We start from the raw sequence: 23,453 nt of genomic DNA on the forward strand, positions 1-23,453 counted from the left end.
ATAAGTAGCCCAAGATAATGGTGTCAGCATTTAAACCCTGCTCTGTTTAACTCCTAAGCCCAGGCATGCTCTTTCCACATCGAAGGACCAAGCTCACAAGGGAGAGGACAGTTTCCTTATGATATCTGTACATCTCACTGTTAACCTTTCTTCTGTAAAAATGACATAATGAGTAATTTTTAACATTGTTTCCTGTTGGTATTACTACTAAATACTACTAATATTTACTGCTCATTGTTGTAATTCATAGCATGCAATAAATTGAGAGGTGGCTTTATGAAGTAATCTCTAGGAAACGTAAAGTAAGCAAAAAATAGGGTAGTGGTATAGCAATAATAGCCATGTTTTACTAACTGCCTATATTGACCTGGAATTCTTTTTTTATTATTATTATTGTCTCAATGTGAACATATACATTTGATTGACAGATATTTTCATTTAAAATGGTCACTTAAAATTTGAAATAGCTATGATTATTGTCTCCAAATTAATATATAATAGGAAAGAGTTAGACACATTTTGTAAGAAATAACAAGCAAATGAAAGCATCCATTTTTAAATTTAACAAAAGGTCTACGTAGGATTGTCGTGAAACTAAATGGGATAATATGTTTAAAGAGCATTTAACATGATGCCTGGTGAGTTTTAAATGACCAATAAGCAGTAAGGATTTTTATTAGGAAAACATAATAAAATTCAAAAATTTTAAACTTTAAAATTTTAAACCACAAATTGAAGTTTAATAATAAAATTAAAAAATTCAAAGCAATACTGACTGCCAAATTTATTGCTTCTTAAAATGTTTTTATAATATTTTAAGCAATTTAAATTGTTTTAACTATTTCATGTAAATAGAAAACTAACAATACTTTCTCATTTATTTTTATGCACAAATATATAAAGTATTTTTCAAATATTTTTTATTGCCTATATCTATAAAGTAAGTGTTCTTTTATTTGTCATTGATACATTGATTTACCCAGATCCAAAAATGATAGCAGATAACTCCAACTGATCTTCTTTGAAAAGTATGGCCTCACTTTCTGCATTTTTTAAAAATAATTTGCAGAGATTCCAAAAACATCTTTCTATTGCTTTTTCCTATTCTCCAAAGATATGAATACACAGAAAATACTGATTTAAAAAGTAAAGTTCTGAACATTATTTGTAAACAAACTTATTCTCAAAAAACAATCATTAGAACTATAAGCATTACGGTGACCACACACATGCACCAAAACCATAGTGGTTTGTGGGCTGTCGAAAACTCTTAAAGCAAAGAGAAGGGAACAAGATTCTGTTGCATTTGTGACCTCTAGAGGCCGAGATGAATGTGATATATTTTATTCATTCAACGATGCCTCAAAGTACAATCTTCAAGAGTTTAAGACTTATAGGCTTTAGAAAATAGAGCAAATTCAAGAGAAGAGAGGTTCCATTTTAGGTGGATATGTTGCCTTGAACTAACAACCACAAACCACAAATTGAAGTTTAAATAATGATTTGAGAAAGCCTCAGATTCTTGGAGAACCTTCATGGAAAATGAAAACCTTGCCTACTTCACAGTGGAGCTGTCCAGACTAATTGCTTACTGTGAGTAATCATTATATTGAGGATGAACACAGTAAAATGCATCTACTGAAACTTGGAGTCAAAATTTGATTCTAATGTTTGCTAGTTACATGTTCTGGAAAAATCATTAACCTCTCTGAGCCTCAATGTCCTCATTTGAAAGTTAGGTGTCATAATAAAACCTACCTTACAGTGTTATTTATAGATTAAGTGAAAAAACATATACTCAAAATGTATCTTGAAATCTGTCTAGTACTAAACCAGTAACATTTTTACTATGATTATTACATCACTATTTGTTCAAATGCTTCCCTTTATCTCTAAATGATAATATTTTTTTCACACCACAGTGATAAACCAAAACAAAATATTGGTCAAATAAGGACTCCTTTAAGTTAAAAAATTTTTTTGAAGCAGAACTTGTTGCACCCTCTCCCTGTGTTGTGTTATTGCGCAACAATCCTAATAACTCTGAGTAGAATCAAGCATCAAGTAGATCAGCAGTTAGTTAGCTGCCCAATTAGATGTATTTCCTTTTGTCTTAAAGATGGTAATTAGGGTATAACTTCTGAAACATTGGGGCATTGTTTTCACTTTTCAACATGTTTAGAGATGGTACCCACCTATCTTCCCACACACTCTGCTATTGTGTTCAGAAGCCAAACCTTTCAAACTGGCTCTTTTTATAATTGGAGTGAAAGTTATATTGTTGCATATTAGTTTGTTCATATAGTCCATCTATCATATAACAAAGGTTGAATAGAAGATGGCTAAAGTGTTGCTCCCTTATCCTTTCTTTATTACCATACAGCAGAAGTCTAATATGGATACCTCTACCGTGAATCATCTTCCTTCACACAGAACATTACAAGAGTAAATCGCTTGACTATTGTAATTATGTAGTCTCTAACCTCAATGCCACTCCCAAATTCTTACTTTTCAGCACTCTCATGCCTCACAATGATTTTTGTTAAATCTTCACTATTCACCTCAAACCTACTCTACTAAAATCTCTTCTTAGTCTCTGCAACTAAGTCTACTTTTATTTTACAGAAAAAAAATCAATGCTTTAAGACAAGAACTCTCTAAACTTCCCACCATCTACTTACAAGTGCATCTATATCCACAACCATTATTCCATCCTTTCCTCCTGCCTCAATGAATTAGGTTCTCTTCTGCCTGATCTCCACACTGTGCCCCAGATCTATGTCCAATCACAATTAAGTTCAACTTACTTAAGTTCAACTGCAAATGAAGGAAAACACAAAAATAGTGGCTTAAACAACTTAGAAATTTATTTCTCATTTGCAAAAATTAAGACCCTACATAAGCAAATCAGGCCTCCATAATCATCAGAGACATGACTCCTTTTGACATGTATCTCCATTATTCTCAACATATGGCTCCCACCACATGGTTCAAGATAACTACTGTAGCTCCAGCCAATGTGTATGCATTCCAGTCAATACACAGTGCATCAACTTTCCTCCCACTGGACAGAACCTAATCACTGTTAAGGGTGGAAAATTTTCAAGTGAGCCAACTAGCTAAGTTAGCTACAGAGAAGAAATATCTTTAGATACCAGAAGTTGTCCTACTTGATTGTGTGTGGTTTAGGAAGTGTATTGTATAAGATATGAAGATGGCCAATGTCTGCTTCTGTAATCCATTTACTTGTTAATTAAGGGTGTTGTTCCGGGCAAAGATATGCTAATGGCCAAATTCCACTTCTGTAATCTGCTTGCTTGTTCAGGAGACCACCAGGATATGGTCTTAAGCTTTATCAGCCGCCTCCTCTGAAAGCTCGGGGCTGATCTCCTCTAACCCTGCGTGGTAGAGAGTCGGTCGCCGGCCAGCTAATAAAGGCTCATAATTAATATCTCAATTGGCTCCGTGGGTCTCAGAATCGTTCGCGCCATGACAATCACAAGACCCACCTAGCTGTGAAGGAAGCTGGGAAATGTGTTTTTGATATAGAGCCAGCTAAAAATCCAGGGGAGCAGAGAGAAGAATAATGGATATTGAGGGAGAAGTAACAGTCTCTACCACAGTCTTGTCCTGTCTTTTCATGCTCATTATGTTCACATTTTCTTTCCCCTATATCTTTTAATTTCCCCTCTTTAATGAATCTTTCCCTTGGCTATTCGAACATCTTCCTAAACTCTCTGTCTCTAACTATTCTTTTGCTTCTCTCCTTCTCTTCACCACCAAATTTTTTGAAAATTTCACTCATTATCTTTACTTCCTTGTAGCATTAACTTCTCAACCCACTGCAATCTGACTTTTGCCCCTGTCGTGCATTTAATTGTATCCCCCAAAAAGATATGTTGAAATCCTACCCCCGACCCCAGTACCTGTGAATGTGACCTTATTTGGAAATAAGGCCTTTGCAGATGAAATTAAGTTAAGGTGAGGGCATACAGGATTAGGATGAGTCCTAAATCCAATAATTCATGTCACTATAAGAAGGCCATGTGAAAACACAGTGACATTGTGACACACCTAGAGAACATCATGTGAGTATAAAAGCAGAGATTGGAGTGAGACGTTAACAAGCCAAGGAGCATGAAGAATTGCTGGCAGCAACCAAAATCTAGGAAGAGGCAAGGAAGGATCCTCTCTGGAGTCTGCATGGCCCAACTGATGCCTTGATTTCAGACTTCTAGCCTTTGTTTCATACCCTAAATATTTTTGTTACCTACTTCCAATTTAATGTGTTAATGAATCAAAATACATTTAACTTTCCCCATCCCAAATCCCCAGTGAAATGAGTAGAACAATATAACATTTTAAAATCTATCTAGTTTATTCATGTATTCAGCAAACATTAAGTGTCTATGATGTTCCAGTACTGGAGCAAACATTAAGTGTCTATGATGTTCCAGTACTGGAGATAAAGAGATGAACAAGGAAGACTAAGTACCTGACCTCGTGGAGCTTTCATCTTTCTGAGGGTATAATAATAAATAACCAAAGAAATACATGTGAGTTACAAGTGTGATAATACATGGCATAAAGAAAATGAATAGGATAATGAAATAGAGCAGAGGTAAGCAATTTTTTTTTTCTGTAAAGGTCCATATAGTAAATATTTTAGGCTTTGCAAGCTATATGGCCTCTATTGCAAATACTCAGCTCTGCTCTACAGCATAAAATGAATGGGTGTGGCTGTGTTCCAATAAAATTTTATTTACAAAAGCAGGCATTGGGCCAGATGTAGCCTGTGGGCCATAGTTTGCCAATCCTTGAGCGGAAAATTGAGGCAGATCACTTCAGCTTTAAGGATCAACAAGGACTTCTCTGCAAAGGTGTCCTTTGAACTGAGATCTGAAGGGGAGAAGAAGCCACACCTTAATCCCTCAACCTTTCAACTAGCGATGACAACAACAATAACAAATGTTTTATTCTTCTGTTGTTAGGATCCGAAAGATTTGAATGACAATCCACACAATCTAAAAAATTCATGACACCAGATGCTAGGGAAACATCAACACTTTCATCCCTAGTGTGGGAATTTGCAAAGAGAGAAAGATCACTCAACACCTTGTTAAAGTTTTAAAGAGGGCTGAAGTACTAGATAAAAATTTCTATTTAAACAGACTTACTGAAAAATGGGAGAAGGCATTACAAAATCTTTTATCTGTATTTCAAGCAAGAGTTAAAAATATCTGCATATCTGAATGAAGAATAATATGAAGTATATAAATATTGTTTTATTCAGAATCATTATTACCACAGAGGCTCAAATTTTATAATGGGTTGCTATAGCAAAATTGAATCAGAGAATTTTTTTTGAGAAGCAAAACATAACAGATATGGAGAACAAATCCTACTTATAACAGGAACTCTGTGTAAAAATAGAACATATAAAGATAAAGCAAAACTCATTAAAAATCGTGGAATAAATTTTCCTTTAGCTGAGATTTGTTTCTTCAACTCAAATGAATTAATGAATTCCAAGTCAAATTTATGTAGAAAGAAACAAGACTAGATATTTAGTGATTAAATTTCTAGATTTGAAGTCTTTAGGAAAAGAAAACTGTATACATATACATCCAGACCAGAATAAAGCATGGGAGGTGAGGAGAAGAGAGAAAATGCATAAAAAGAAAAATGTTTAGAAACAGACATCTCTTCTATAACACTAAATGCTTTGGATGCTTTTAAAGTCAAAAATTGCAATCCAAGGATTCTGAATTTATTCAAATTATCATTCACATCTAACAGCAAAAAGATCTTATTAAAAAGTATATCACTTCTGGAAATAATCACTCTAAGAAGTACTCCAGTTAACTGAGACTCAAATCAAAGTATTTTAAGGATTGAACAACTGTGACAGGTCTTCAAATATGGCATTTGAAGGACATCACTCTTCAGTAATGTGGCCTTGCTGCTCCCCACTGAAGAGGTAGAACCTATCTCTTCACCCTCACGCATCTGGGTGTGGACCTGTGACTGCTTTGACCAACAGACTTCTGCAAACATGACACTATCCTAGTTCCAACACAGCCCTTAACTGACCTTGTAACTTCTGCTGCTTCCTTTCTCTTGGAGCCTTAAGCTGCATGTAGGAAGAACCAGCAGTTCTGCTAAAGTGAGGAGCCACATGGAAGAGCATGAAGCACCTCAGACATCTAGCCCAGTTGAGTCTTCAAATGACTCCAGCCTCAGCCGCTGTCTAACACAAGCAAGAACCATCCAAATGAGCCCAGTCAACCCAAAAAGCTATGAAAGATAACAGAGAATTGGTATTTTTTAAGACCCTAAATTTTGGAGTGGTTCGTTATGTAGCAATAGATCTTGAATCAATAATTAACATAGTAAAACATAATGTATTACCTAATTATTATTAATATCACTATAAAACTGTCTAATGTAAAGTCTTAAAAGATATGATACAGCTTGCTAAAAATTAATAATATTCTCAATCTAAAATCCCAGATACTTTTAACAAAACTCAAAAGTAGAAAGAGATAGAAGAAATTGAAAGTATAATGCATTTCTCAACTTATATGGAGAATGAAAATAGTTACTATTTCATTCTTGACATTGATAAATTAGTATGCAATTTATTTTCAAAAGGAAAATAGTTTTATTGTGTTTTTATTAAAAACCAGTGAATAGTAGTTTAAAATATTTACATGATAAAGGTATGAAAAAAATAAACATAAGTTGCAGTCTCATTTTCCAGCGATTCTAGCAATATCCACTTGGTGCATAATCTTAATTTGCATAGTTATATTAACTAAGATCCTGTTTAACACAATGGAAGATGGCCTATCTAAAAACAATTCCGCAAATACTCCACTTCTATTTTAAAAATTTCCCAACTTGGTAGTATCTTTCTAAAGCATAGTCATTCCCATAATTGCTACACCTCTCAAAAGTAAACGATGTTTTCACTCTTCACCAATTGAATGAGATTCTTATAAAATCAGATGGCAAACTATGTTTGAGAGTTTAGCAAACTCTCAAACTATGATAAATTACATTTAGTATGGTTTAAATGCAGCATGAGTCTAGAATACTTTTATCAAGTACAATATTGCATACTAAATAGACCATATTATGCCAATAAGATGATCTTGTTTGATAGTGATATAGGGAGGTGCTTATATTCATTGACATTCTAACTGGCCATGACCTTAAATTTAAGAACTAGTCATTAAAATCACTGTTTTCCAAGTTTCTGTCACCAAATACCAGTCTAATTAGATGCTCTAAGAATAAAAGATGTCGGGGTTCAATAAGTTTAGAAAATTCTATCAAAAACAATGTTGAAAAGATTATTTTCATTTGTGTGTCCTTGCTCACCTGTGCAAGATTTCCACTGGGGGATATACCCAGCCACAGAAATGCTATGGCAATGGGTTTGTGCATATGCAATGTCCCTAAATACAACCAAACTGATCTTCAGAATGACTGCATATGAGCTTATACTTCATCCAGCAGTGATGAAAGGTTCCTGATTCCCACAGTCTTGGCAGTACTTGATATTATCCAGCTTTTTAATTGTTGTCATTTTCATGTATAAAGTTTGAATTTGCAATTAATCCAGTTCGAGCTTCTTTTCATATGCTTTTTAGTTATTTAAGTTTTCCCCCTTCTATGATTGTTGCTTTATATTCTTTGCTCATTTTTCTATTGCATTATCTGTATTGTTATTGTTGGTTTATAGTATTTCTTTATATTTTAATCTTTTATTGATTATCCACATCCCAAGTATCTTTGCCCATTCTATCTGCAGTGTCTTACACAAAACAGAAATCATTAAATTTGATGTCATCAATTACACTATTTTCTTCCTTACAGTCTATGCTTTACTACTTCTCCACCTCATGTAAGAAATATATACCCTCTCTGTTACAAAGACATTCTCTAACATTATTTTATAATAATTTTATAGTTTTGCCTTTTACTTTTAGAGCCCTGTTCCAATGGGAGAGTTTTTTGTTACTCTATGGTATGAGTTTCAGTGCTGTTTTTCCTCCAAATATTTTGCCAATTTTCATAATTCTGTTTATTAAATAATCTACCATTTTCTCAATGATCTACCATCAATCTACCAAGTTCTTATACTTACATGGATTTGTCTTAGATTCTACTCTATTCTATGTTTATTTGGCATTTCTAACACCAGTATCGTGCTGAATTATTATAACTCAGTAACATATATTTATATCAGATAAAGTATTTCCCAACATCGCTCTTCTTTCTAAGAATTATTTCCACTATGTGTGGATTTGTACATGCCCAATTCATTTCTGTTTTTTTAGGTAACTCTATTATACCTATATGGAATAAAGTAGGCTGCCCAATTCATCTTTTGTTAGTAATAATTTTTTTTTAATTTTTATTTTTAGAGTTGACATATTCCACATTATGTTATATTAATTTCAGATATACAGCATAGTGGGGTTTTTTTAAGTGTTAGTTTTAATTTTTGTTTTTTCTAATTGAGGTATAATTGACACAAAATATTATATTAATTTAAGGAGTGTAATATGAATCAATATTTTTTAAATAATATATGTATGTTATTTTAACTACATTATACTTATGCTTTAATTTGGGACGAATTTACATCTTTACAATGTTGAATCTTCCACTCACAAGTACGGTATATCTTTCTTCCTAGTCAGGTTTATTTTTATGTCCTTTAGTAAAATATTCTCCATAATAACTTTTGTGTTTTTAAGTCAGTTCTTAGATACTTTATTTATTTCCTTTTGGTTATTGTAAATATGTAATTATCTACCACATTTTCTAACTGACTATTGGTATAAAAGAATTCTATTGATTTTTACTTACTGATTTGTGCTCAAGCAACCATGCCAAACTCTCTTTTCAGCTTTAATAGCTTGTCTGTTGATTCTCTTGAGTTTTCTATGTAAATAATTAAGTCATCTACACATACTGACCATTTTGCCTCTTCCTTTATAATCTTATCCCTTATTCCTTTTACTTCTCGTGTGTCATTGGCCAGGACATCCAGTCCTTCGTTGAGCAGAAAAGGTCATAGCAGGCATCCTTGTTTGTTACTGACCTTAAAGGGAAAACTTCTAAAGTTACTCCATTAAGTATGATGTTTGAACACTTTTACCGGATATGCCGCTTAGGCAATACAATGTCTAATGGCATGTTTATTAATAAAGAAATTGAAAACCTCATTTTGAGAGACAGAATTTCTTGCCAATGTAACACTAAGCTCCAAACTACACTAAAAGTTTGAACACATTTTCCAAACTTAGAACTTAGTTTTAATTGTGCTCTTACCTCCCACATTTGCTCATTTCCCTTTGGCAAATTGTGACCAGGGAAGAGAATGTAACAGTATTAGTAGCCATCCGTAAATAATTTATAATTTGGACTATAGATACTCAATGTTCTGTACCACTGTATATGAGATGTATAAGTAATAGAACTGGTTTTTACTATCATATATTAAGTTTTTACGTTCATATTTTCATGGAAGACCAGTATTTGAATCCTATCTCTACCTAGGAACTAACTAGCTATGTAATTGTAGGCCAGTTACTTAATCTCACTAAATTTACTTTCTCTTTCTGTAAAATGTGAATTATATACATGTCAGCTCATAGGATTATTGTAATGGAAATACTAATAATACTTAACTCATAAGGTTTTCATGAAAATTGTATGTTTTAGTAATTATAACACCCACAATGATGTCCAACATAAAGTTATTATTATTTCACAAACAATTTACTTGAATTTCACAAAAACTCTACGAGGCAAGCAGAGGCTATATGAACATGTATTTTTTACTAATTTAATAAATGAGGAAAGTGAAATTAAATTTATAGACAGGGCTAAGATTCAGTGGGTATACAATGACGCATGCTTATTAAGTGTTAAAATTTTGAACTTCCATACCGATTCACTGTCCAAGCCTCCAAGTTTCACTAACCCTCCCCTTCTCCGGCTTATCTTCTGGAACCCATGTATCACTCCATGATCCAGCAACAAAAAGGCAAACAGCTGGTTAGCAGAAAGGCTCAAAGACAGAATGATTTGTAATCGTGAGTTCCAGATTATTAAATATTTTTAATATCATCTTTGTTCATTGTAAATGTCCAACCTAAGATTCAAACCCAGGTCTTTATGACACCAAGTTCTAATTTATATAATGGATTAAATAAGGAAGAAAACAATGGACCATAGTTTCAACGTGTAAGCTTCTCATAAGTAAAAACTGTAACAGAATCCAGAAGGAAGGGAAAGTCAATAGTGCCTTCCTATTGATGAAAATAAATCAACCAAATAATGTGTTAAAGTTCAATATCGTTAAGACTGAACATTAATAAAAATATTATATGCCATATTTATTATACGATTATTTTTCTATTTTGTTACAAAATTGAATGTTTTACTTTTAATCACCTTAAAATCATCGAAATTACAGAAGAGAAAAAATCACTCATAATTCTACTCCCTAGTACAACCACAATGAATATCTTTGGTAAAAATGAATACTTTATGATAAAATATGAAGTTATTATTGTTTTTATTCCTTTAATTATTACTGCTATAGCAAAGCCTTAGAAACATCCTACAAAGGTAGTCAGAACCATGGTACCGACCACCTGTTTTAATTGTATATTTTGAAAAGTGTTGCACTTCTGGCATGAAATTTAAGAGAAATTCTAAAATAGAAAAAGAAATTTTTAAATATCACTATGCTTAAAATATCCAATATTAAAAAGTTTTGAAATATAAATGACCTGTAAAGAAAGTAGCTACAGCAAATTCAGAGACTCCTAGTTACTACAAGACAATAGGCGACAAGGGCTAACCTCTTCTGGATTTCATGTCGATTTCACTAGAAACTATAGACTTTGTATTATAGAAGTGGAATTTAAAACTAAGTTGTTGTCTTAATAAATAAAAATTCTTATTATATCCTTTTAAAGAGTTTATAACAGGTAAATAAACAAAGATGAACAAATGCTCATAGGCAGGCTTGAGCTTACCACCATTTTTGGTTTCAAAAATCTACAAGCTTGGAACTTACAAACTGGGAATTCAGATATCTTTTCTTATTGTAATAATTTTCTATTTTATTTTCTGGTTTCTTGCATATATACCATCTCCCACTTGAAACTGTAAATACTTTGAAATCAAAACCTACATCGAATTCCTTGTATTTCCTCATGAGACCTAGCACACTCTACTATGGATGACAGGCATCAGCCATAAAGCAAATGAACATTTGAATTAACTAATAAACAAACTAGCAAGAGAAATTGATTAATGATAATGAGCTTTCTAGGCCAGCCCAGCTTTATTCCCTTATTAAATTCAATAAATATTTATTGATTATCTACTCTGAGACAGGTACTTTAACCTTATAAATGTACAAGACTTATGATGGAATACCAAATAATCTAATCAGAATTCGCTATAGGTTTGTTTTTGTTTTTTTAACACATTTTGAGTTGCCATATCTTGGAGTGGAAAAAACATCTTTGTGAATTCCTTATTTGATATTAATATTTACATTAAAAAAATCAACTCTACATATTTCCAGAGCTACTCTTCAGGAAACATACATCACACGCACACATGTGCACGTGTGCGTGCACACACACACACACACACATACACACACACTCTGAAAACTAAGGAAAATAGATACCAAACCAAAAGGCACCTACTGATTAATTATCTCTAAGTTTGATGCTGATTAATTTACTGCTCGGATCTTTATTCATTTGGCCATAACCTCACTCTCCTCAATAAATAAAATATGTTTCCAATTATATTTTAAAATAGGAAGAGAAGCTCTTTCAGGGAATTTAATGCCCTCTTTCACCTGCTTCCCAAAACCAGTTTAAAATTGCAAGCATTTGTCTACCAAACCACCCAGGAGCTGGAACTAAGACCACAACACCACACAGTCAGTCATCTGAAATGCTGTTGACAAATCTTTCATTATTACAGGTTACACTGCCATCATTAACAAGTCATCAGTCAATCTGCTGAGAGTCATTTTCTATATAATTTCCTCTCTGAAGGCATGAGGGTCACATAGACCATTGTGTTAAACAGCTCTGGGAAATCTGAAAAATATTTAAGATGGAGAGTATGACATGGTGTATAATTTCCCACTTGCAGTTTTATACTATCAGACTAGCACACATGGTATTCTCATCATTAGCATCAGAAGTTCCATAAACGTATCATAAGTAATATAAGGTTCTATGGTTGCAATTTGCTTACAGTCACATCAAAAAGAAATTTCATGGTAGCTGCCTAGTTCCAGGAGTCATTTATTCTTATTAAAAAACCAAAGCCAACAATGACATGAGCAGAGCTGACAATCAGTGCTTGGGAGAAATTCAGAACAACTGGGATGTCACTTGGCTTACTATTAGTGGATATGTGGGTGGAAATCAGCCTAGACCTGGTTTACCCAATTGCATCTTTTTCCAGCTAAAGCCTAATTTTTAAGGTGATATTTAAAGAGAAACTTCCTACTCTCTCTAAAGTTGTTGAGGGATATCTAAACACATGGCCTGTACGTTTGTGTGGAATTACAAGACGTTTTAAAAACCTTTATCTGGTGTTGTATGGATGTGAGATATTTCGTAGAGGTTTCTAGTTTTATAATCTGTTTCTTGTGAAGCTTATCATGGTAAATTTTCTTATGGGTAAAGTTCAATTTCATGGACTAAAAAAGACCAAGAATCAAATTGAAGTTCAAAGTAAGCAGTCATCATAAATGAATATTGATTAATAGATCTTTAGTCATTTCAAAATTATCACCGATACAATTTGTTGACCACTTTTGTAATAGCCACCAGTTCACTATTTGTAGTCCTGGATATATTATTAATGCAATTGTTCATAAACGTTTCAAAAACCATAAAAATGATTTGTATGTTAAAATAAATTAAATACAAAATAAATATTTAGCATTGTCATATGCTACATAGAACTTCAAGATGGTTTTCAGGGTAGCAATGCTTCTGATCTTCCATTTACTTCACACACAGATTGCTCCTTCTCAGTCTCCTTTGCTGGTTTCTCAACTTCCCAATCTCTTAACACTTAATTATAGTATTATGGCACTCAATTTTCAGATTTTCCTATATACATCAATCACTTCAACTTTCAGGGCTTTCAAGACCACCAAAATGCTAAAGATGTCCAAATTTATATCACTAGTTCTAAACTCCAAATTCATATATGCAACTGCTTACACAACATGTACATGTGGATATCTAACATAATCTCAAGGTTTACATGTCCAAAATTAAGTGTCTGATATTCTAACTGCCCCACCTCCCAACCCGTTCACAGTCTTCCCTATCTCAGTTAATAGCAACATGTAGTTGTTTAGGTCAAAAACTTCCTCACATTCTATATCTAATCAACCAGAAAATTTTGTTGGCTTCAAAATATAGTCAATAGATTACTACTTGGCAATGAAAAAGGGTGTGCACATGCACACACACATTTCAAAATATTACTTTGGACTAAAAAAGTTAGACATAAAAGGCATATACAGTATAATTCCACTTATGCAAAGTTCAAGAACTGAAAATCTAGTTTATGGTGATAGAAGTCAGAATAATCACTACCACTGGTGAGTTACTGAGAGTATTGACTGAAAAAACACAAAAGAATGTTAGGAGAATTGAAATATTCAAGAACTCATTGCCAAATCCAATGTCATAAGGCCTTTGCCGTATGTTTTTTCCTAAAAATTTTGTTTTTAGCCATTAGGTTTTTGATCCTTGTCAAGTTAATTTTTATAAATGGTAAAGGTAATTTTTATAAGTAGTTAATTTTATAAGGTAAGGGTCTAACTTCATTATTTTGCATGTGGATATCTAGTTTTCCTAACACCATTTGTTGAATGGTCCCTTTCCCATTGAATTGTCTTGGCACTCTGCTTAGCGGGGTTAATGAACTCATTAGATAATGAATTCTGCTATAAGCTTTGTATAATGAAATTGCAGTTTATTACATGGAATAATAAATTCATTTCTTCTTTTAGGTGAATACAAGCAGTATACCTCTGTGAAGAGAGCAAAAATTACTATACTTACAGATAATAGTGGTAAAAAGTTACTACAGTTTATGCGATCATTTCTAAAATTATTTGACTCTAAAAGGTGCAGCACACTTCATTATATATCACCTATACCTAATGGACACAGAAATAAATTCTACCTAGAATGGGGAGAATAAAGAATATTAAGTCAATGGTTCTGGATTCCTAGATTAGTTAGACTCTTAGGTCAGCCCAAGAGTTACACTGATTTTGTGTTTTTCTTCCTAAATTTCCTTTATTCTATCGTTCATCCCCATACTTTATCCTTATTATCTCAGAGATCTCATTAACCTCATCAATCATATTTCGACACATTTTAGTTACTATCTAAAAGGACATAGATAACCTTATAGCGCTCATAGAAATAAAGCTGTGGTGGTGAAGCTAGATCCCTATTATTTGTAATTTTTTAACTTCTACTTCATATTTCCATATCTGGCCAAAAATACAGATATTAGTGATAATAAAAACAGAAGTAGAGGAAGCCAGCATTCATTGAATGCTTTCAAAATACTAAGAACTTAATAGTAAATTTCATTTAATCCTCAAAATAACATGCAAGACAGGTACTGTTATTATTCCATTTTAGAGTTGAGGAGACTAAGCTTTAGAGAGGATTTCATGCCCACCCACCTAAATGGAAGAGACAATCTTCCAACTCAACCCAAAGCCTGTGCTCTTACCAATCACAACAATATGTCACAAGCTTTAATCAGTCACGTACAATTATCACCTGTTTTAAATATTTGTACACTATCTGTATTTCTGTTATTTGCTTACTTTTTTCTTTAAAGTCAATTCTTAAAAAAAAAAATTTAAAGGTACAAAAAAGGAAAAAAATGTTGTTAATGTTACATAAATATCTAACTAGACTGAGTATGAGAGGTACTTCCCTCTTTAAAATGAGAGATTCAAAGTGTTAGAAAGATGTTAGAAGTGTTAATTAGTACTAAACTAAGAATTTCTTTTGAACTATTCAGAAGATATGAAAGAAAATTCAAAAGCAATTATTTACCTACTGTCTGATTTACGGCTCATTAAAGCCTACAATCATATCAGACTAAGGAATTATTTTTCTATCCTTTCGAGGTACCTGTCCCTCACCTAGGAAAACAATACATTACTCTCTATTGTACCTGGATATGCTATTACACCAATAGCAAGTTAACTCACCTACCAAACAACTCTGCAAGTTAGGTGCTGCAACAGGAAGCTTCTCCTAACCCTGCCGTTTACTGTAAACAATAGTTAAGGAAAGAGTCTGGTGGAGGGAAGAGACAAAGTGGCTTGCAAAATCAATAACAAGAGATGGTAAATGGATGTAATAGAGGTTCAGGCTTCTTTAAAAACTAATGGAATTAAGAATTAAGGTATAATAATGTCCTATTTAATGAATTTAAAAGAAAAAATATATAGGATCTGTGATGTTTCTATAGATTTCATAAATTATAAATATATAAAAAATCAATACTTTTATCTCCCAGTAATGTATCCCAATTAATAATTTCACAGGTACCATATCTTTAATCACTGTAAATATAAAACTATGCTAAAAATGTTAACAAAAAGAAAGTAATTTATTTTAAAAACTTATGTTTGACCTGAGAATGTCCTTCCTACAGTCTGACCCAGTTGCAAGGCTAAAAAAAGGTTGGCTACTCCCCATCCTGCCCCGGGGCACCACACATTTCCACCCACTGATGTGCACCACCAGGAGTTCCACTGTCACTCTGCTTTTCTCTACCTAATGAATATGGCAAGTATGTTCCCGAACCTATAAATAGAATTAAGTCTGTTATCCAAAAAACTTAGTATTTCTTGTTTATAATTTGTCTTATTGAATTTCAACAATGAATATTAATCAGCTTCATCAAGTGGCATTTTAAGTATCCATAGTGTTGAGGACTTTGTAAAAAAAAATTTTTAAGGATTTTTTTAGAAATTGTACTAATATGAACATGGGCAAAGAAAGAACAAGCAAACACTAGAGTGTTTTTTCTAATAGTTAAGCAGTTATGATAACTCAAGAGCAGAATTGGAAGAATGAATGAAAACAATAATAATTTAACTAAATTTAGAACATAGGCAGTTACGGGAAATAAATGAGCCAATGGGCAGTTGGGTCTATTTAGCCTAATTAGAAAGCATAATATTTGGAGGGTTAACCACAAGATGTACCTTGGGTGAAAAGGAGAAGGTCTTATGAGGCTGAGGAAGTCCATACTGAGATTTGAAAGACCACTCCATGTGAGAGCAGCCCTGAGACAAAGGAAGAACCCCAACATGGTCACTAAGAGTCTATGACACAGAGTTGTAGCAGTAGCCAGAAGACCCTCTTTTCGAGGCCATAAAACATGGTACTGCCTTAAACATAGTGAAGTCAAGTTTGCTGTGTCTCAAAGGATTGTTTACAAAGTGTCCTCTAGTGTCCAAACGCTTTCACTGCATGTTAAAAACAAACTTTTCTCTGGTCATAAGATCAAGGATCTGTTCTCTTTTACCACAAACTGATACTTGATAGTCAACCTAGTGTTATTATTTTTCAAGTTTCCATATGGTTTTCCACTTAGTCTTTTTTTTATATTGAGATATAATTGACAGATAACATTATATTAATTTCAGGTATAGAACATAATGATTTGATATTGGTATATATTGCAAAAATGATCACCACAATAAGTTAATGTCCATTTTTCACTTAATTTTTAAATCAGTAGACAAAGCAAACAATGTAATTGAAAGCATCTTGATTTAGCAGCCCAAAGGAGGTGATAGGGCAACTAAGAGTATGGTCTGGGGGTCAGACAGTCTATGAGAGTAAAACATTGCATGTCACTTACTGGTTTTATGAACACGAACAAATAATTAACCTTTTTGCTTCTCAGCTGATATATCCGTAAAGTAGGGATAATAATTTTATTACCTCACAGGAAAATCATAATAATCCTATGAGATAATAAGTATTATTAACCAAACATGGAGCCACCCTAACACAAAATCTTTGTCTTATGATGTATTTTCCTCATTTTTAAAGCCATTTTCAGTGTGTACTTCCTAATATTAGATGCAGCCATTGCTATTCCACTGATACACTGACTACTGTAAATGAGTATTTTAAATTACATTGCATAGTCTTACCATGGACTGGATTTTAGTGTACTAAAAATTGTTTTATTATTTAGATAATCATACAACTCACTGGTTATGCAGGTGAGAAAATTGAGGCCCAAAGAGATTAAATACCTTATCCCAGGTCAAACAGTTGACAGAGCTGGAAATATCTAAAACTCAATGTGCCTGACTCCCAGTCCAGTGCTCTTTTTTTAAAAAACTTTTTATTTAGTTTAGTTTAGTTTCAAGTATACAGTACATTGGTTAGAATTTATATAGCTTATAAAACGATCCCCCTAATTGCTCTTTCTCTCCTCCAGCTCTCTATCTAGCCATTACATTAATGCTGACTGCATTCCCTATGCCGTGCTCTCCATCCCCATGACCGTCTATCAACTATTAATTTGTACTTCTTTAACCCTTCACCCGATTCTCCCAATCACCCAAACCCCCGTCCCCTCTGGCCATCACCAGATTATCCTCTATATGTGTGAGCCTGTTTTTGATTAGTTTGTTCTTTTTGTTCCTTAGATTCCGCATATAAGTGAAATCATATGGTATTTATCTTTCTCTGTCTGACTTATTTCACTCAGCATAATGAGCTCTAGGCTCATCCATGTCATTGCAAATGGCAGGATTTCATTTTTTTAATGGCTGAGTAATATTCCATTGTGTATATGAATCATAATTTCTTTATCCAATTGTCTGTTGATGGGCATTTAAGTTGCTTCCATATCTTGGCTATTATAAATTGTGTTGCCATGAACAAAGGGGTGCATAGATCTTTATAAATTATTGTTTTGGTTTTCTTTGGATAAATACCCAGAAGTGCAATTGCTGGATCAAAAGGTAGATCCATTTTTAATTTTTCGAGAAACCTTCAGACTATTTTCCATAGCAGCTGTACAAATTTGCAATCCCACCAACAGTGTAGGAGAGTTCCCTTTTCTTCACATCTTCACCAACACTCATTGTTCTTTGATTTATTGATGATAGCCATTCTAACAAGTGTGAGGTGATATCTCACTGTGGCTTTAATTTGCATTTCTCTGATAATTAGTGACCTTGCGCATCTTTTCATATGTCTATTTACCATCTGTATTTCCTCTTTGGAGAAATATCTGTTTAGGTCTTCTGCCCATTTTTTAATTGGATTGTTTGTTTTGTTGTTGTTGAGTTATATAAAGTCTTTGTATATTTTATATATATTAACCTCTTATCAGATGTAGCATAAGCAAATATCTTCTCCCAATTAGTCGATTGTCTTTTTGTTTTGTTGACGGTTTCCTTTGCTGTACAAAAACTTTTTAGTTTGATGTAGTCCCATTTATTTTTTCTTTTGTTTCCCTTGCCTGAGGAGATATATCTGAAAAGAAATTACTGTTAGCAATATCAGAGAGTTTACTGCCTAGGTTTTCTTCTAGAAGTTTTATGGTTTTGGGTCTTACATTTAAATCTTTAACCCATTTTGTATCTATTCTTGTATATGATGTAAGAAGGTGGTCCAGTTTCTCTTTTTTGCATATATCTGTCCAATTTTCCCAGCACCATTTATTGAAGAAACCGTCTTTACTCCATTGTATATTCTTGCCTTCTTTGTCATATTTTAAGTGAGTATATAAATGTGGATTTATTTCTGGACTCTCTATTTTGTTTCATTGATCAATGTGTCTGTTCTTATGCCAGTACCATTCTGTTTTGACTACTGTAGCCTTCTAGTATAGTTTGATATTAAGTAGTGTGATACCTCCAACTTTGTTCTTTCTCAAGATTGCCATGGCTATTCAAGATCTCTTATGATTCCACACAAATTTTAGGATTATTTGTTCTAGTTCTCTGAAAAATGCCATTGGTGTTTTGTTAGGGATTGCATTGAATCTATAGATTGCTTTGGGTAGTATGGCCATTTTAATGATGTTGATTCTTAGTACTCGTGAGTACAGTATATGCTTCCATTTATTTGAATCTTCTTCAATTTATTTTTTCAATGACAATTTTCTGAGAACAGGCCTTTTACCTCCGTGGTTAATTTGATTCCTAGGTATTTTATTGTTTTTGATGGAAATATAAATGGAATTATTTTCTTAATTTCTTTTTCTGAAATTCATTATTGGTGTTTAAAAATGTAACTGACTTCCGAATATTAATTTTGTATGCTGCTAGTTTACTGAATTCATTGATCAGTTCTAACAGTTTTTTTATGGAATCTTTAGGTTCTCTATATATAGTATCATGTCACCTGCAAATAATGAGTTTTACTTCTTCCTTTCCGATTCAGATACCCTTTATTTCTCTTTCTTCTCTGTTTACTGTGGCTATGACTTCCAATACAATGTTGAACAGAAGTGGTGAAATTGGTCATCCTTGTCTTGTTCCTGATCTTAAGGAAAACATTTTTAGCCTTTCCCCATTGAGTATGATGCTAGCTGTAGGTTTGTCATATACATACTTTATTATGATGAGGTATGTTCCCTCTATTCCCACTGTGCTGAGAATTTTTATCATAAATGGATGCTGGGTTTTGTCAAATGCTTTTTCCACATCTATTGATATGATCATATGTTTTTTAATCTTTCAATTTGTTTATGTAGTGTATCACATTAATTGATTTGTGGATTTTGTACCAACCTTGCACCCCAGGAATAAATCCAACTTATCATGGTGTATGATACTTTTAATGTATTGTTGAATTTGGTTTGCTAATATTTTGTTGAGGATTTTTGCATCAATGTTCATAAGATATATTGGACTTTGTTTTCTTTTTTTGTAACATCTTTGCCTGCTTTTGGAATCAAAGTAATGGTGGCCTCATAAAAGGAGCTAGGGAGCCCTCCCTCTTCTTGAATTGTTTGGAATAGTTTGAGAAGAATAGGTGTCAATTTTTCTTTGAATGTTTGGTAAAATTCACCTATGAAGCCATCTGGTCCAGGACTTCTGTTTTGGGGGAGGTTTTTAATTACTAATTCAATTTCATTTGTGGTAATTGGTCGGTTCAAATTTTCTGTCTCTTCTTGATTCAGTCTTGGGAGATTGTATGTTTCTAGGAATGTATCCATTTCTTCCAGATTGCCCAATTTGTTGGCATACAATTACTCGTAGTATTTTCTTATGATCCTTCTTATTTCTGTAGAGTCCATAGCTATTTCTCCACTGTCATTTCTGATTTTATTTATTTGAATCCTCTCTCTTTTTTCCTTGATAAGTCTGGTTAAGGGTTTGTCGATTTTGTTTATCCTTTCAAAGAATCAAGTCTTGGTTTCATTAATGTTTTGTATTGTTTTTCTAGACTTTATTTTGTTTAGTTCCCCTCTGTCCAATGCCCTTTTAACACAAAATTCATTTCTTTCCTCTTCTTGATCCATAAAAATCAACACAAATCACACTTCAAATCAGAGGGAGCAGAAGAACTAAGTGTTTCTTCAACACATTTTCCAGATGTGACAATTAACTACTTTTTGAAGGCAAGTAATGAACTAACATAAGATTACAATGAAAAGATATTGGGAGAACCATTGTTAAAACAAAAGATCAGTCAGTTCAGTATATGTTTGAAACATCATTAATAAGACTTTGAGAAACAGAGACATAAGGCAAATGAAAGAACCATTTTAATATGTTTATACCCTAATCAACCAATGATACTACATCTACCTACGTCCTTGCCCTCAGTCCAGCCCTGTAGTTAGGCTCACCAGTCCTGTTACTCGTTCTTTATTTAGAACCTAGCTATCACTCTGCCTTCCCTCCAATTTACATCCTACTGTCTCTTCTTGAGTCTGAGGAATCAGGACTAGAAAGATGATTTTTACATTAGCTATTGTGAAGGTTATTGGTGACTTCCACATTGCCAACTCCAAGGTTAGTTCTCAGTTCTCGAGACTTCTTATAGTCATTCAACATAGTTGACCACCCGCTTCTTATAACAGCTTCTCATTTGGGCTTTCATGACTTCAACCGCCTGGTCCTCCTCTTACCTTGCTGATCTCTCCTACTTGCTCCTTTTCCTCCTCCTGATTCCTAAATATTGGAATGTCTCAGGACTCAGTTCTCATACTGTTTCTTTTCTTTATACTCCTTCTCTAGGGGATCTTATCAAATGTCACTTACATTAATGGATGACTTCTAAATTTGTCTCCAATCCTGGCTTCTTCCCTAAACTTAAGGTTTTATGCCCAACTGCCTCCTTGACATCAATATTTAGATATCTGAAGCACTTCTCAAAAATAACAAGAATAAAACTGAATTCTTGATCTCCCCAGAGATCTCCGTCTAAGTAAATTGCACCACCATTTACTCTATGACGCAGACCCCAAATCTAGAGTCTCCTTCTCTTTCTTCCACATCCCATATTCGAACCACTAGCAAATTAAATTGGGTTTACCTTCAGAATATATTCCAAATCCAATCACTTCTCACCAGGTCCACAGCTACCACTCTTTACCCAAACTTTCATAAACTACCACCTTGCTAACTACTCCAACTGCCATATAACCAATATTCTGCTTCTGCTCCAGTCTGTTACAGCCAAAAACATGCTAGATCATCTCATTTCCACATTTAAATTCTCCAGTGGCTGTTTACCACATGCAAAACAAACTTCCATACCTTATCTTGGTTTACATGCTCTTCATAATATGGCCCTGGGCTTTATCTCCAAACCCATTTCCTTGTTTTCTCACTCGACACTGGCCGCCTTGCTGCTACTTGAAAATTATTAGCCACACTTGCTCTAAGCTTAGGACTTTTCCTATGCAGTTTCCTCTGCTCCTCCAAGTATTCCAATGGGTGGCTCTCTCACACGCATAGCTCAGATGTCACCTGTCACAGAAGCGTTCCCTATTTTATCTAAAATAGAATCCCTATTATTCTATCTTCTTATACTGTTTCATTTTTTCTCAAGGCATTTATTATTACCTTACATTATATTACAAATTTATTTGTTAACTTTTTTATCTTTTGTCTCTTGCAGTAGAATATAAGATTTATGATGGCAAAAAATTTGTTTTGCTTATTGTTTCCCCAGCTCTAGTACCTAGCACATACTAGATAGTCAATAAATATTAGTTAAAGAAATAAATTAGTGCCTCCACATTTTACATCTTAAATTTTGTGCGATTCCCAGTGTTTTCCAGTTTGGAAATATAATTCACTCACTAATTAACTGTTCTTAGATACGTCATCACAATTTGTAGTTCTACTTTCATTTCAAAGGCTGTAAGACATTATAACTCAATTGCCGAATATTAAATTGGTCTAATGATGGAAACTGCCTCTCAGCCATCTCCAATGTGCCACAATGCCCGAAATTCCATAGCAAGCCTATATAAAATTATTTCACTGTCTACGGCCATGCGACCCTGAATGAACCCAATCTCGTCTGATCTCGAAAACTAAGCAGGATCAGGCCTGGTTAGTACTTGGATGGGAGACCACCTAGGAATACTAGGTGCTGTAGGCATTTTAAAAAAAAAATTATTTCAGCCCTCACAGCTTACAGTCACCAAACTTGAGATCATCATATGGGGTAAGGATGAAGAGAACTATTGGAAGTACTAGGTAAAACCATTTGCTTTCAAGAAATGTGGCTATAATGCCAGAAGAAGGATGACCCTCCAAGTTGTCAACACTTATCAGCTTGTCTAGCTATCTAGCTGCTGGTAAGTATTGCACACAAAAGATACTGAAGAAATGAATTATATTGCAGGTCCAAGCCTCAGAACCATCTAATTGAGTAGCATGAGTGTCCCACTGTAATTTAGGGTTGAATTAAGTTCCATGGGCATTATAAAATGCTCAGTCCAACCATGAAAAGCATGTCTTCAAATAGGACTATCCTTGCAGGATCACAGAAAACAACTCACACTCCACACCATTGGGTTCCATAATGTAGAATCTTACATGCAACAGTCATGGCTCCACTTACATTTCCTTCCAGGAATCACTACCTCAACAGAACATTTCCTGGCTGCAATTACATTCAACACAAGGCATAAAAGAATCATGTTCAGAATTGGTTCTGTGTAAAACATATGAAATGAGAATTATTTTAAACACTACATATTGAACTTGGTAGTAATGAAAAAATGTGATAATTTATTCCCACTTCTCCTTTTTTGGAACTGTTTATTTAAAGTTGTTACTTGATATCAAAAAAGAAACTGGCAATTACTTGTACCAGATACTTGTT

The 23,453-nt window shown here is 33.6% G+C and overlaps 1 pseudogene; it reads left to right on the forward strand.

Annotated features, from left to right (window-relative positions):
* The first annotated feature begins 22,605 nt into the window (after positions 1 to 22,605).
* Positions 22,606 to 22,724, forward strand: LOC111730258 (annotated as a pseudogene).
* Positions 22,725 to 23,453: the final 729 nt, after the last annotated feature.

Source organism: Pteropus vampyrus, unplaced genomic scaffold (assembly GCF_000151845.1).
Source record: "Pteropus vampyrus isolate Shadow unplaced genomic scaffold, Pvam_2.0 Scaffold9, whole genome shotgun sequence".
Lineage (NCBI taxonomy): Eukaryota > Metazoa > Chordata > Mammalia > Chiroptera > Pteropodidae > Pteropus > Pteropus vampyrus.